Source organism: Malaya genurostris, chromosome 1 (assembly GCF_030247185.1).
Source record: "Malaya genurostris strain Urasoe2022 chromosome 1, Malgen_1.1, whole genome shotgun sequence".
In the NCBI taxonomy this organism is placed as follows: domain Eukaryota; kingdom Metazoa; phylum Arthropoda; class Insecta; order Diptera; family Culicidae; genus Malaya; species Malaya genurostris.
Genome location: NC_080570.1, coordinates 10,215,148 through 10,226,012, shown reverse-complemented (window position 1 = coordinate 10,226,012; position 10,865 = coordinate 10,215,148). Strand labels below are relative to the sequence as shown.

At 37.9% G+C, this 10,865-nt stretch overlaps 1 protein-coding gene across 2 annotated transcripts in view; it reads left to right on the top strand.

The window, feature by feature from the left end:
- The first annotated feature begins 607 nt into the window (after positions 1 to 607).
- The window catches only part of LOC131432114 (probable sodium/potassium/calcium exchanger CG1090), a 33,576-nt gene continuing 23,318 nt past the window's right edge, over positions 608 to 10,865 (top strand). The window contains exon 1 of one of the 2 annotated variants that reach the window (XM_058598217.1): positions 608 to 759. The gene's annotated coding sequence lies outside the window, so the exon portion shown is untranslated. The other variant, XM_058598207.1, reaches the window with a different exon arrangement.

The window sequence follows — 10,865 nt, the reverse complement described above, 5'->3', positions numbered from 1 at the left end:
CCTAGCGAATAAGATTTTCAAGTTATGTGTTTTATTTTGTCTCAAATATTTCCAATTTCGAGAAGTCATTTTTTCCATTGTTAAGAACGATTCTTGTGAAAAAAATTTAATATACTACAGAATATCTTTTAGGACGGAATACTTAATTCGATTCAATAAATATAAGAAATTTCTCTGTCTGGTTGTATCAGTCATGTAAACTCCATACCTAACCTGATGAAAGTCGTAAAATAATGTTTATAAACCCGTACCAGATGAGCCTAGCTTCCTAGCACGGAATCCGTGGAATCGTGGTCTATAACCGATGAAAAAATCACTGAAATTACTCCTGATTCCGGCGTGGAATCGATGCCTACATTCGCGAGCACATTATGAATATCTCCCAGTGCTTTCACGAGCAAACAGAATGACTACTCGAATTTCATCAGAGACCGAGAGAAAAAACTGAGATTGCGCCTATCGGGCAGGCAACCCGAACTACTCAAACGGGCTGATCATGCTATGGCTCCAGTACCAGCCGAACGCGAGTTGATTCGTGTGTCCTCGCGCGCTCTTTCGCTTTCTCTCTATCTCTTGCCCACCGTAATTTTCAACAATTTTCAACGTTACTCACAGGACACATTCCGACAGTTTTCACCGACGGCAGTTAGTCCAGAGGTGATCGTGGACGCGCTAAGGGGGCCATCTACGCCGGGATTTCCACACGCCATCTAGTGAACCAGTCCGTACATCAATCCTGGCTGGTGTGTTTTTCCGAAGGTGATTGAATCCCGATACCACCGTCACCGTCGGAGCAAGTGGATAGAGGAGAAACATTTCCGTTGGTTCCGTCATTTCATCATCGCAACCCAGCCACCCCTTGAACGTTCGTCGCGGGAGGGTGGTTGCACACGTACGGATGACTGTTTCTCTTCCTCTCTCTTTTTTCGATTCTCTTGCAATCCGTGGTTTTGCCCAGTCCGTCGAACACTGGGTCGGTGTAGGCTGCCTTGGCTGACTGTCTACCATCAGCAGGGAGGAGTGTGTGAAAATTTTGCAACTTCCGTTTCGACATACAAATCGGTTTGCTAGAAAAGCAGTGCTGGTGGCAATTGGAAAACTGTGAATATGAGATTGTGATAGCTGGCGAATTGGATAGTTATGTGAGCAGAAGCAACGACCAATCGTCAATTATATCAGTGTGAAAAATTGGGATATCGACTGAAAACCAGCAAGGAATTCCAGCAGAGTTCTGTTTCTTACATCACAGGGCAAGGAATTAGGTGAGATTTTCATTCACTGTTGGTTTAGTGAACGTTGGGAAGGACGAGGAAAGAAAGGAGGGTGCATGCTGTCTTTTTTTTGTGGTGCGAGGACAAGGAAAAGGCTGATCGATTCCAGAAACAAAATCAATGATTCTCCCTTTGAAAATTAATGAAAATTTTGCCAGGAAGCCTACGACTAGGACTGCTACTCCTACGTCCTAGTGTGTATGTGTGAATGTGAGTGTGTGAGCAAGTGTAACCGTTTTGAGAGTGTGTATATGAACAAGAGTCATCGTCACGATGGTGTGAATTAACGTGATAAATCAGAAGAAAAAACAAAATGACAACGATGCGTATGGCAGTGACGTTCTGCTTCATACAATCATGTCCGCTTATCGGATTGTGTGCGTTTTGCATTGCTTGAATGAACGACGGCCCTCCGAATCACTTGAGAATTACAAACACTTGGGAAACAGTCACGTAATTTCTGCCACTCCAACCGAGACCTTCCCGTACACAGGCATCTAATCCGATTACCCTCGACCTTAGCAGAAGGATTTGGTTGCCGTAGGCTGACAGAAGAAGATGGTAAAAAAGAGTAGGCGCTGTGCGCTAAAGTGCGTGAAACATTGAAGCAGAAAGAACTGAGCGGAGCCTACTCTGACAGTCTGTCGAATCGATATAGGAATGTCGAATGACTGGCGAAAAAATTTAATTCCCGTGAGTGATTCCCAAGTGGAGCCTCGGAATCGGGCTGACTGGATAGCATCGCGCTGGCGGTGCACAAAGCGAGAAAATTGTAAAACGTTCCAGACATTTGGCATGGAAAATTTGTATTCATTGTGTTCCGTACAACTAGAGCAGCTCGTCGGTGGAGGAAAATGTTTGTGTATGTTTGTTAATTAATGAAAAAGGTCACATTGATATCCCTACGATGAGAACGTAGCTATTTTAAACATAGTTTCATCTACTATGAAATGAATTTTAAATTTTTCAAATATGAGTTTCGGTTGGTATGATTCAGTATGCCTGAATAGGAACTGAAACATGTTGAATTATCTTGCTTTTCAAATGAACATAAATTATACATTATTGCTATAAAAACATATGAACGACTGAATATTAGAGTTGGGTAGGGGCCACTTAGTTGGGAAAATCCGTTTAAGTATTTTGGAATGCAAAATCTGAATAAAAAAATTGGAAAATATCACCGTGACTCATTTTTTAGCTCATCATACTTATCAATCCGTGAACGAGTTTGGTCATCAACTAACCAGAGCAACAAATCGGAACAATGTTGATACCAATCTTGATTCTATCGCCTATGTTTTTTTGCGTCATCAACCATACGGAGGTTGGGAGTTTTAACATCCATCATCCTACAACTTGAAAGACCTGAATTTCGAAAGAGTTTTAAGATCAGATTAAAGAATTACGTAACTTTTTTAAGTCACATTTTTAAGCTTATTTGACAGTTTGAATTTTTTTAACACTTTTAACCTTGTGGCATCGGATCCACAAGGTGGATCCAGATTTAATTCAGGAATTCCACGTGAAATCATAAGACTTTCATTTGAATACTCTCGTCATCAATACTGTTCATACCATAGCAGTTTCAGCGAGCCAATGCGAGAAAGGATTTTTCTTAGTTAAATTTAATAATTACTCCACAGAGAGCTGCTCTTCTACTAAAAAGTTTCATCACTATTTGTTAGCAAGATTAATAAACGCCACTAAACATCTTTGACCGTATATGTTTTTGAATGTGAATGTGAATTTATGGTGAATTTAAATTCTTTATTCTGCCAAATTACCCAAACAGTAAAGTAAAGTAAAGTGCAACTCATTCAAACAACCACAACTCTGGGCTAAAGGCGTATTCTGTTTGTTGGTCTTACAAAATTTAATGCGGCACTACTTTAGACAAAGACTGAATGACATTTTCATACAATAAGCGTAAAGTTTAAACAATCGTAATCTATCTGTATATCAATGTTAGTTAAACGTCAACAGTATTCTATTATTCAATTTTAGATATTAGATATTAGATATTAGATAAACGTGGATCCCTTAAAAGGAATAAAATAGAATAAATAGAATCCCTTAAAAGGAATAAAATAGAATCCTTAGAATAAATTGTTTTAATCTCAGTTCTTAGTATTAAAATTTTGCCAGTGTTAGTAAAGTCTGTAAACGCGAAAAAATATTTATGAGGAATATTGATTAAATTTTGTAAGCTGCCTCGAAGATTATAACGCTTACGAAAATTACAAATTTATAACAATAAAACCTAAAAATAAAGCTCTGCTATTAGTTTTTCCTAAAATATTATATTTTAAACAATGAAAAAAAGCGACTTAAATTTTTTTCCGTGAAGCTTAATGAAGAGTTGTGCACTAGCGTGCTCCTTAGAATAAAGTGTCCAAAAATCCTGGTCGTTACTAATTGCTATAGCTAAATCGGTAACGAAAAATTTCACAAGAAAAAATTGTTTGGTCCAAAATAAGCTTTTATGCGAATAGTTTATCGAAATAATACCAAAGGAATACTTCGCAGGATGAGAAAATAACAAATAAATGGATTCCTCATAATAATTTTAATTGATTATTACTTTCATTTTTAAAGAATATGCCGCAAAATTCCGTAATTTGATGTTGATAATACACAAGTAAACATTGGCATAGTTACGGCGTGTGTAGGCGCTTGTTGATTTGTTTCAAATAATAATTGAACTGAAACTGACGGTGAACCAGGTTCTCCGAGGGGTCCTATTCAAATGATATATGAAAAATCTAAGAGCACTCTATCTTGAGTTTATCTTTGATTATACTTTGCAAAAGCATGTACTATTCTATGCTTCTCAATTCATTGAAATAAAATTTTGTTCACGTTTCCTAGTTTAATAAAAAAAGCGATTGTTTTATTGACCCAGAATGTTTATAACCGCTTAAATTCAACACCTACATCCATTTGAACTTGTACACAAGTGCCAAGCTCAGTTCATCTGCAAGAATGAACAGAGTGCGATGTTTTTTGACATATTTATGCGATGAGTTTAAATTTGGTGTCGGATGGTGTCAGTAGGAGACCATGATATTTTTCGGCAAACGGAGAACATTTGATCTGTTGTCAAAACATTCCATATTGCATCGTGGAGAGAAAATTTTTTCGTTTAGGTAATTTGGAACCTGAAGGAACTGTTGCTAAGAACTATGATAGATAAATAAAACACTATCGAACAATCGACAGAACATAGAATCCAGGTCTACAATTCAGTTCCAGAATTTTGAGCTTGAATTCTAGAACTGAATTTTGGGACTAAATTCCTTCACTGAAATTTTTTACCAAATCTCGGAACTGAATTCCGGATCTGAATTTTTGATTTGAAATCCAGGTGGAGACCAATATCCAGATTTTAGATTTTAATGCTGTTTCAGAATCCAGGTCCAGCATTCGAATTTAGAGTTCAATTCCAAAAATCAGATTAAAAATCCAGGCATAGAATTTAGTTCCATAATCCAGGCCTTGACTTTTGGCAAATAATTCTGAGCCTAAGCTGTGGAGCTGAATTCTGAACCTAGATTCTAAAATTAAACTCAGGTTCTGACTAGACTTCAAGTCCAAAACTCAATTCAAGTTTTGAAATTCTAGGCCTGAATTCTAACCTGGAAACGGAATTTTGAACCTGAATTTCTGAGTTCCAGAACTCTGGCCGAGAACTAATGGTTTACAATTCACCTCAAGATATTAGATATGATTAGGCTCAGAAATTAGTTTCAGAATTTAGTTCCCAAATTCAAGCCCTGAATTCAGATCCAATATTCAGTTGCCAAATTCAGTGACAGAATCCCGATCAGATTTCAAGTTCTGGTTCAGAATCATTTTATGGATCTGAGCCGGGATTTACCGTATAATATTATGATCCAAATCCAGGTCTTGGATCTGAACTTGGTATTACTGGTCCGTGCAAAGTAATATTGTCGTTTCTAAGTCAGGCCTGGCGTAATAGCAGGATGCCTAATCCGGCCAAAATTGCGACTGGAAACTTCAGAAACTGTGCGAGATGCCCGTTCAGATGTAACGGGGAGTAGACTTTTTTTTAACTATGCATCGTCTGTCATACAAGGAATTTTTAGGCAGCTTCGGACAGTTTTACAATACAAATAGTTTGATGAGGTGAAACTTATGTGGCCATCTGTTTGCTTTTATGTATGATACATCAGAAAGTGAAAGAGCGTGAGACGTAGAATGGGTAAACCCGTTCGTGGAATTGTTTTTATTTGGGCTGACTTGTTCTACTATACTCTCAAATTGTCTGCCAGTAAAGAAATTTCTTGGCGCTATTCGAAAATTTGCCTGTTGATTTATAGATACTATCCAGAAGTTCCTAGGTGAATTTGGGGAGGTATGTTCTCCGGGACGATTTCAAGAATGAGCAGCCAGGACTTTACGATGCAGAAATTTGTTTTCTGCATTTATTTCATGTCGGCATTCACATACGTCTCAACAACGAAACTAGTTTTGGTTTGCCACAGCCTGTGAAACTTTTTTGCGCTTGATTTGGCTCTCATGGTCTACTCATTGTTCCGGTTTGGCACCTTTAGTACTTTCTATAGACTGGTTATGTGCCGTGAGCACAAAAGAAATGCTAACCGAAAATAGCATATTCAGTATTGTTCAACAGGTCCTTCTCATAATAGAAGAGAAAGCTCTATTCAAAGATTCTGTCTAATCGGTCGATCCTCTTTGCACGCCTTTCACACCGAGTAAGTGGTAAATAGTTTCTTCAATATTCGGTAACAGATGCTGCGTATTTACGAAAAAATGCACTCAACCTCTTTTAGCATAGAAAAAATTGAATAATTCGGCAATTTTTAGAACAATAATATAACCCCAAATAACTGTTATATTTTTTTATTGAAATATTTAATCTACAACAGCTTTCAAACATAATACGAAAATACGGTTTAAAAATTTATAATCGCTAGCTACGCATTTTTGCATGTAAACGTATAATGATACGAATATCTAAAATTTAAATAAATTTGAAGAAAGTTATATCCTGCAGTTTGCGTCTGTATTAATGCATTTTCCACCGTGGGCAGTTCAGGAGTCCGAGCAATTTATTTTGCATTGCGTTTGCCAGATACCAGCGAGTGCAACAGTTGGAAGATTTGCTTTGGACTTCGTGCGCACTGAACAAGACTACTAATTATTTTCATCGATATTCAGCGACAGAAGCTTCGCATTCGAAGAAAAAGGTACCTCAATGAAATTCAACAATTCGAACCTTTTGAGGATCAAGAAATCGATTCCAAAGGATATGTTAGAATGGTTTTCTCTTATTTAAGAAAAAAACAACTTCTGAAAACGAACAAGTGAAAACTTGCGTAACTAACACATTTCATCAACTAATAAGATCCTATATTCGGGATTGTGAAGGAGACGTGCCAGTTTTGAACGTATTGGCCTCATCTCTTACATTACCCACCCGCAGAATTTGCTGAAATGAATCTGACCCACTTAAAGAGGTCTGCTGCTTGAATGCCAGGAACACATGGAACAAGATTTCGTTGACGAACTCAGAGTTGTTCTGGTCTAAAATACGCACCGGACGGCAACCACTTTACTGAATGACTGATGTAACTTTGCTAGTGTGTAAACGTTGCACTGTTAGCTGGCTTTAGACTGAAAAACCAGTGACACATAGTAGGGTATTGGATGAGTAGTGATATTATCATACTATGCGTTTTTTTTAAACAATTTTTAAGAACTAATTAGTAATTTGAACTGATCTAAAAATTTTCGCCTTATCATGTATCATTTAAATAGGACCCCTCGATTAATTCGGTTCACGGTTTCAATCTTTTGAAACAAAACAACAAGCGTCTGATCGCTACTTGCGTCGTAACCATGACAATGTTTGTTTATGTTTGGAAAAAATATCAAGTAACAGTACGAACTATATTGAGCGTTTGCATATTCAGTGATTCTTAAAAAAAAAGAAAGCTAAAATTACTTAGAATTTTTTTAGTTTGTTATTGTATCATTCCACAAAACATTAAAGTCAATTGATGCAAGAAATAATTATGTGCTGAAAGTAAACTTCTAACTTTTATTGTTTCCATGGCATTTTGCCGGAGCCTGTCGACGCTTATTAACGAAGGGTCATTATTACTGCGCCTACTGGTTCACGATTACTGACCCAACATTTTTCAATGGTTCGTATGGGACATTGTAATCTTGAGTTTATCTTTTACCGTTTTCGTTTTTGAACCTAGACGCGGGCTACTCTGACTCCGAGTAAAACGAACACGTAGTACGCTCCCTAAACAACAACTCATGAAAAAAAGAAGAAATAAACAAACTCGGCTGGATGCGTGGTGCGACCCGAGAAAATTTTCAGAGCGAAACTACGCGATTGGAGTCCGATCTAGAGCGACCTCAGGTTGCTAAAACAAACATATCAAACGTTGTTTTGACGACTCTGGGTCAGCTTTCGGGCTGCTCTGATCAATAAACGTTTGATTAAATGACAATTTCACTAACCGGGTTTCCAGTAACCAGTGGAATCTTGACTGGTAGTAAATATATTTCATTCATTTTTATTTTGAAAATTTAGAAGTCAAAAAGAAATATGAATCTAAAACGAAATTTCTGGTAAGTTTATTTCTACGGATAAGTTAATAGTTATAATTTGATTCTACAATAGGTGACATTGTGTATTCGACCCTTTTAAGCATGGTAAGCGGAAGGTGAATAAATATTTGTAATTATGTTTGAAAGCTATAATTACGCTCCATTATCCTTCTCTGATAGTTACGTACACAAAGTATTATTAGTGCAGGTAATTCACCACCATACAATGCCTTAACCGTTAATGGTCCCAACCAAGTTCTTTGATGAGTATGTCGGTACACCGACAGACGCACACACACACACACATTGCTCGGTTGAAAGGTTTCATAATCGTCAAACCACCTGACTGGAACCTTCCTGTGCCATTACCAGAGGAAAATATACAGAGAAAACTGCTCGCGAATAAATTTTCCCTTATCTGAGGACAAGCAGTCGGAGCCACGCTCAGAAGACACCGTGCTCCCTCTTCAGTATCTCTAACTAATTACGACAACCCTTTGAATGGTTCTTCTGGTGGCCTCTTGCTGCTATTCACCGTCATCAAGGTGATATCCGATTGTCGGTTGTTTTTGCTGGGAGCTGTTTTCTTCGCATTGCTGAGATCACTGATGATGGAAGGAATTGCAGTTTGCTCTTACGGTTATTTTCTAATGAATATTAAATGCTCCTTATATCACAGGCAATTAAATACCGGACTTGCTTTTACTTCCTGCTACATCTAGGGAAACCGAAAGAGTTGTCTGTTTGTCTATGATATCTAACCTTGGGTGCCGTCAGTCAGTGTGAAAAAATGCTCGTAGAATGGGAAAAAGGGCAGTTGATAACGAATTTTTTAAATGGGTTCATAATTCCGATGAAGGGTTAACAATTGACTTGTAATTACTCTTGTTATCGTTTCGATTAGAGATAATAAACTGTTGTATGATTAATCTCGGATGAACGGCAGTTATTTCTAAAAGAATTAGCCTCACTCGATGGTTGCATACTCTGCAGGCGAATAACCACACCGATGGAGGCACACAATGCTTTACGACCCAACAGATGATAAGGCGCCTCCTCATCTAGTAGTCATTCCAACAAAACAAAAAGTCATAGAAACCACAACAAGTCGTACCGTGAATTGCTTTGGTTTTGCACTCAATTTCAAGTAAAAGTGGCAATCAAATTCCGACGTTTTTCAATGCAAATCGACCTCAGTAAAGCACCTAGTGTTTGGTTTCGCATTCTTTCGATAGTAAAACAGCAACGATTCGGTAATTTCACACTGCGAAAGGAGTAGTTCGAAGAATTCATTTCAGTTATCCTATAATCACTAGATGCTGGAATCCGAACACGTACCTAACCCCGAACGATTCTCAAACCGAAGCTGCCAGCATGCCAGTCGATTTGCGATATTTCACACTTGGCATTCTCAGCATCAACATCGACGGTCCTTGACGGTTGGGCCAGGAAATCCATCAGCCGGCTCATATTTTCTCCGCACCTATCCATCCGCTGGAGGCATTTGTCTCAAAATGGGGTCAGGGTAGTAGTAAAACGTGAGAAAAGGCTACGGAATGGGCTAACGATGTATTTTCCTTTCTCATATCCAATGAACCAGAACGCGGACGCTTGCTGATTTTTGCTTCTGATCCCTGATCGCTCGAACTGCTGCCAATGGATGGATGCATAGGAAAAAAAATGAAATACTGTAAGGAAATAAGGAAGGCTGTCATTTGTGAATGCCGTTTTATGTTTCAGTCTTCATGATTTCTATTTAGCATCACGTTATTCGTGAATCGTGGAAAATTATGTGCCTTCAGCACGCGGACTCGGTATGGCACGAAATGCTAATTGATCCGTCAACAGAGATTGTACGCTGTAATTATTTCACATACGTGCTTCGTTGGCGATTCCATAATATGCTCACACTAGCTCATCTGCCGTGCATACGTGAATGGAATTCTGATCCGACGCTTGAATAAATTTTCGCCGCCAGCATGGCGTCTCAACAGAGTGGAGCAGGAATAATAAATTATGTGAGCGACCTCTAGACTCGTGTTTTTTTCCATTGGAAACCACAACCTTTACAGTGTAATGTTACTGCCCTTTTCAAATCATTTTTAGATTTTAGGATATTGCATTCTATAGCAAAAAAAAATTCAATCCAAGTCAAAAGACTTTTCTTTAAATGAACTTATGAATGCAATAATCAAAGAAATTTAGAGTTCAAACGGCCAAGAGTCCATTGAATGAGTTCCAGGCACAAAAATTCAAGAGCCCATATTGCCAAGTTCGAGTGCCCAAGACTTCCAAAATCTAAGTATTTAGGAATTCAAGAGTTCAAGAAACCAAGACTCTAAAAGTTAAGGTGTCTAAAAGTCCAACACCCTGTATTTTCAAAAATTCCAACATTTCCAAGTTTCGTTATTCCAAACAATTTCAAATTCTATAAGATTTTAGAAATAAAAGAGCCTGAAAGTCTAATCATTCTAGAGCTCGAGTTTCTAATGCCGTTTTCGCTTCAAGCCAAAACTTTACTAGTCTCAACCCCAGCTGCTGTTAAATCCATACATCTGACAGCAATTAGGATCGAAAGTTGGTTGGGTTTAGCTTCTAGCCAAAACGCCATAATAGTTCAAGAGAACAAGGGTCGAAAAATTCAGAAATACATTATTCCATAAGATCCAACGTCAACGAATCCAGTCCAAAAAATCAACAGTACAGTAGTATCTAATAATTCTAGTCTCTAAGAATCTAAGAATCCAAGTCTAAAAGATCTGACCGCTAAGAATATAATGTCGTTTTTCATTGATTCCACTCGCTCGGTGCCAGCGTTTTACCCTGAAAGTCAGTCAATGAAACGACTTTGTAAGGACAAACATTTTCGTCTCTCATTGAACCAAAAGAGAGTATCAATGTCAACGTCACTCGTTCTCATTGTTTCATCGATATAATCACCCTTATTCTGAATAACAACGTATCGTTTTTCTGATCGTATTT